Source organism: Mesoplodon mirus, assembly GCF_964341445.2.
Source record: "Mesoplodon mirus genome assembly, chromosome: 4".
Classification (NCBI taxonomy): Eukaryota; Metazoa; Chordata; class Mammalia; order Artiodactyla; family Ziphiidae; genus Mesoplodon; species Mesoplodon mirus.
The window spans coordinates 125,759,634-125,765,411 of record NC_138979.1 but is presented as its reverse complement, the minus strand read 5'-3'; positions in this window follow the sequence as shown (position 1 = coordinate 125,765,411).

The window sequence follows — 5,778 nt, the reverse complement described above, 5'->3', positions numbered from 1 at the left end:
TTGGTATCAGGGTGATGCTGGCCTCGTAGAATGAGTTTGGGTGTGTTCCTCCCTCTGCTATATTTTGGAAGAGTTTGAGAAGGATAGGTGTTTGCTCTTCTCTATATGTTTGATAGAATTCGCCTGTGAAGCCATCTGGTCGTGGACTTTTGTTTGTTGGAAGATTTTTAATCACGGTTTCAATTTCAGTGCTTGTGATTGGTCTGTTCATATTTTCTATTTCTTTCTGGTTCAGTCTCGGCAGGCTGTGCATTTCTAAGAATTTGTCCATTTCTTCCAGGTTGTCCATTTTATTGGCATAGCATTGCTTGTAGTAATCTCTCATGATCTTTTGTATTTCTGCAGTGTCAGTTGTTACTTCTCCTTTTTCATTTCTAATTCTATTGATTTGAGTCTTTTCCCTTTTTTTCTTGATGAGTCTGGCTAATGGTTTATCAATTTTGTTTATCTTCTCAAAGAACCAGCTTTTAGTTTTATTGATCTTTGTTATCGTTTCCTTCATTTCTTTTTCATTTATTTCTGATCTGATCTTTATGATTTCTTTCCTTCTGCTAACTTTGGGGTTTTTTTGTTTTTCTTTCTCTAATTGCTTTATGTCAAGGTTAGGTTGTTTATTCGAGATGTTTCCTGTTTCTTAAGGTAGGATTGTATTGCTGTAAACTTCCCTCTTAGAACTGCTTTTGCTGCAACCCATAGGTTTTGGGTTGTCGTGTCTCCATTGTCATTTGTTTCTAGGTATTTTTTGATTTCCTCTTTGATTTCTTCAGTGATCACTTCGTTATTAAGTAGTGTGTTGTTTAGCCTCCATGTGTTTGTATTTTTTACAGATCTTTTCCTGTAATGGATATCTAGTCTCATAACGCTGTGGTCGGAAAAGATACTTGATACAATTTCAATTTTCTTAAATTTACCAAAGCTTGATTTTGACCCTAGATATGATCTAGCCTGGAGAATGTTCCATGAGCACTTGAAAGTGTATTCTGTTGTTTTTGGATGGAATGTCCTATAAATATCAATTAAGTCCATCTTGTTTAATGTATCATTTAAAGTTTGTGTTTCCTTATTTATTTTCATTTTGGATGATCTGTCCATTGGTGAAAGTGGGGTGTTAAGGTCCCCTACTATGAATGTGTTACTGTCAATTTCCCCTTTTATGGCTGTTAGTATTTGCCTTATGTATTGAGGTGCTCCTATGTTGGGTGCATAAATATTTACAATTGTTATATCTTCTTCTTGGATCGATCCCTTGATCATTATGTAGTGTCCTTCTTTGTCTCTTGTAATAGTCTTTATTTTAAAGTCTATTTTGTCTGATATGAGAATTGCTACTCCAGCTTTCTTTTGGTTTCCATTTGCATGGAATATCTTTTTCCATTCCCTCACTTTCAGTCTGTATGTGTTTCTAGGTCTGAAGTGGGTTTCTTGTAGACAGCATATATATGGGTCTTGTTTTTGTATCCATTCAGCCAGTCTGTATCTTTTGGTGGGAGCATTTAATCTATTTACATTTAAGGTAATTATCGATATGTATGTTCCTATTCCCATTTTCTTAATTGTTTTGTGTTTGTTATTATAGGTCTTTTCCTTCTTTGTGTTTCTTGCCTAGAGAAGATCCTTTAGCATTTGTTGTAAAGCTGGTTTGGTGGTGCCGAACTCTCTCAGCTTTTGCTTCTCTCTAAAAGTTTTAATTTCTCCATCAAATCTGAATGAGATCCTTGCTGGGTAGAGTAATCTTGGTTGTAGGTTTTTCTCCTTCATCGCTTTACATATGTCCTGCCAGTCCCTTCTGGCTTGCAGAGTTTCTGCTGGAAGATCAGCTGTTAACCTTATAGGGATTCCCTTGTGTGTTATTTGTTGTTTTTCTGTTGCTGCTTTTAATATGTTTTCTTTGTATTTCATTTTTGACAGTTTGATTATTATGTGTCTTGGCATGTTTCTCCTTGGTTTTATCCTGTATGGGACTCTCTGTGCTTCCTGGACTTGATTAACTATTTCCTTTCCCATGTTAGGGAAGTTTTCAACTATAATCTCTTCAAATATTTTCTCAGTCCCTTTCTTTCTCTCTTCTTCTTCTGGAAACCCTATAATTCGAATGTTAGTGCGTTTAATGTTGTCCCAGAGGTCTCTGAGACTGTCCTCAGTTTTTTTCATTCCTTTTTCTTTGTTCTGCTCTGCAGTAGTTATTTCCACTATTTTATCTTCCACCTCACTTATCCGTTCTTCTGCCTCAGTTATTCTGCTATTGATCACTTCTAGAGTATTTTTAATTTCATTTATTTTGTTGTTCATCATTGCTTTTTCATCTTTAGTTCTTCTAGGTCCTTGTTAAATGTTTCTTGCATTTTGTCTATTCTATTTCCAAGATTTTGGATCATCTTTACTATCATTATTCTGCATTGTTTTTCAGGTAGACTGCCTATTTCCTCTTCATTTGTTAGGTCTGGTGGGTTTTTATCTTGCTCCTTCATCTGCTGTGTGTTTTTCTGTCATCTCATTTTGCTTATCTTACTGTGTTTGGGGTCTCCTTTTTGCAGGCTGCAGGTTCATAGTTCCCGTTGTTTTTGGTGTCTGTCCCCAGTGGCTAAAGTTGGTTCAGTGGGTTGTGTAGGCTTCCTGGTGGAGGGGACTAGTGCCTGTGTTCTGGTGGATGAGGCTGGATCTTGTCTTTCTGGTGGGCAGGTCCATGTCTGGTGGTGTGTTCTGGGATGTTTGTGGCCTTGTTATAGTTTTAGGCAGCCTCCCTGCTAATGGGTGGGGTTGTGTTCCTGTCTTGCTAGTTGTTTGGTATATGGTGTCCAGCACTGTAGCTTGTTGGTCGTTGAGTGAAGCTGGGTGTTGGTGTTGAGATGGAGATCTCTGGGAAATTTTCCCTGTTTGATATTACGTGGAGCTGGGAGGTCTGTTGTGGACCAGTGTCCTGAAGTTGGCTCTCCCACCTCAGAGGCACAGCACTGACTCCTGGCTGCAGCAGCAAGAGCCTTTCATCCACACAGCTCAGAGTAAAAGGGAGAAAAAGTAGAAAGAAAGAAAGAAAGAAAGAAAGAAAGAAAGAGAGAGAGAGAGAGAAAGAAAGAGGATAAAAGAAAATAAAATAAAGCAAGGTAAAATAAAATAAAGTTATTAAAATTAAAAAATAATTATTAAGAAAAAAAATTTTTTAAGTAAAAAAAAAAAAAAAGGACGGATAGAACCCTAGGACAAATGGTGAAAGCAAAGCTATACAGACAAAATCTCACACAGAATCATACACATACTCACTCACAAAAAGAGGAAAAGGGGAAAAAATAATAAAACTTGCTCTCAAAGTCCACCTCCTCAATTTGGGATGATTCGTTGTCCATTCAGGTATTCCACAGATGCAGGGTACATCAAGTTGATTGTGGAGATTTATCCGCTGCTCCTGAGGCTGCTGGGAGAGATTTCCCTTTCTCTTCTTTGTTTGCACAGCTCCCGGGTTTCAGCTTTGGATTTGGCCCTGCCTCTGCGTGTAGGTCGCCCGAGGGCGTCTGTTCTTCACTCAGACAGGACGGAGTTAAAGGAGCCGCTGATTCGGGGGCTCTGGCTCACTCAGGCGGGGGGGGGGGGTAGGGAGGGGCATGGACACGGGGCGAGACTGCGGCGGCAGAGGCCGGCGTGACGTTGCACCAGCCTGAGGTGCGCCGTGCGTTCTCCCGCAGAAGTTGTCCCTGGATCCCGGGACCCTGGCAGTGGCGGGCTGCACAGGCTCCCCGGGAGGTGTGGAGAGTGACCTGTGCTCGCACACAGGCTTCTTGGTGGCTGCAGCAACAGCCCTGGCGTCTCATGCCCGTCTCTGGGGTCCGCGCTGTTTCCCGCGGCTCGCGCCCATCTCCGGAGCTCCTTTAAGCGGCGCTCTTAATCCCCTCTCCTCGCGCACCAGGAAACAAAGAAGCAAGAAAAAGTCTCTTGCCTCTTCTGCAGGTACAGACTTTTTCCCGGACTCCCCCTCCCGGCTAGCCGTGGCGCACTAACCCCTTCAGGCTGTGTTCACGCAGCCAGTCCTCTCCCTGCGCTCTGACCGAAGCCCAGGCCTCAGCTCCCAGCCCCGCCCGCCCCGGCGGGTGAGCAGACACCGGGCTGGTGAGTGCCGGTCGGCATCGATCCTCCGTGCGGTAATCTCTCTGCTTTGCCCTCCGCACCCCTGTTGCTGCGCTCTCCTCCGTGGCTCTGAAGCTTCCCCCTTCGCCACCCACAGTTTCCGCCCATGAAGGGGCTTCCCTAGTGTGTGGAAACCTCTCCTCCTTCACAGTTCCCTCCCACTGGTGCAGGTCCCGTCCCTATTCTTTGTCTCTGTTGTTTCTTTTTTCTTTTGCCCTACCCAGGTATGTGGGGAGTTTCTTGCCTTTTGGGAGGTCTGAGGTCTTCTGCCAGCGTTCAGTAGGTGTTCTGTAGGAGCTGTTCCACCTGTAGATGTATTTCTGAGGTATCTGTGGGGAGCAAGGTGATCTCGGCGTCTTTCTCTTCCGCCATCTTCCCCCTCTCTCTCGCGAGAGAACGCTTGAGAATTTACACTCAACTTTCATACATAACATACAGCAGTGTTAATTATATTTATCACATTGTGTATTACATTCCTAGTTCTTCTAATGCTTCTTGACTTGTGTGTGAATGTTACCTGTTTTCTCTAAAAATTCAATCATAATCTGTGAAATTAAACAGAAAGAAATTACAAAATGTTTTGACATTGGAACCGATGATGCAAAAGCAATGATAGGTAAAATGGTTGGCACATAGCATGAAGGCAGTGGTACCAAACCATACTAATATTCATTGTATTCTTCATTGCCAGTTTCACTTATGAATGTCCTTGATGAAGCAGGAAAAATTACTCTTTATGAGATCCCAAGCACTGAGTACACCTTTCTAATATTTTCTGTGGCAAAACCTACATACTGAAGTACAATGGTGGTCTTCAGGAAAAGCACTTGTTCAATTGAGTTGTGAGCTAACCTAGCAACTTGATTCAAGGAATGGCATTTTTACTTGAAAGAGCTGACAAACTAGTTATTCAGACTTGGTTATCTGGCAAATATTTTCACAAAAAATCAAATAAACAAAGTGAGCCAGTCACTTTTAGTAAAACAAATGACAGTATTTGTTACCAAAGATAAAATTCAAGCTTCCAAATGATAATTAGAAATTTGGAAAACTTTTATTCACCATAGTGATCATGACAACCTTTTGATACTTAAAGGATTTTCTGATGTATATGCTTTTTAACATACTTATATTGTTTAATGAAATGTATTAACATTTGGAATATCTGTATATCAGTGAACAATTGTTTTCCAAATGGCAAATGTATAATGTTACAAAATTATGCATGAGTAAAAGATCCATTTAAAGTGCAAGATTTTAATGTAAAGAATACAAAAAGTTTACCAATATGCTTTCATAATCCACATTACAGCTAATCTTTGAGAAAGTACCAATCGTTGAGTTTTAGTTTAGGTTAGTTTTAGCATAGTGACCACAATTATCAGAAAAAAAAATTAAAATATTCCCCCTTTTGGGACTTCCCTCGTGGTCCAGTGGTTAAGACTCCATACTCCCGATGCAGGGGGCCCGGGTTTGATCCCTGGCCCAGGAACTGGATCCCACATGCCACGACTAAATAAAAGAAAAAAGATCCCGCATGCCGCAATTAAAAACATCCCGTGTGCCGCAATGAAGATCCTGCGTGCCACAACTAAGACCCTGGGCAGCCAAATAAATAAATAAATGAATAAGAGTGCAATAGAGTTTAAAAAAAAATTCCCC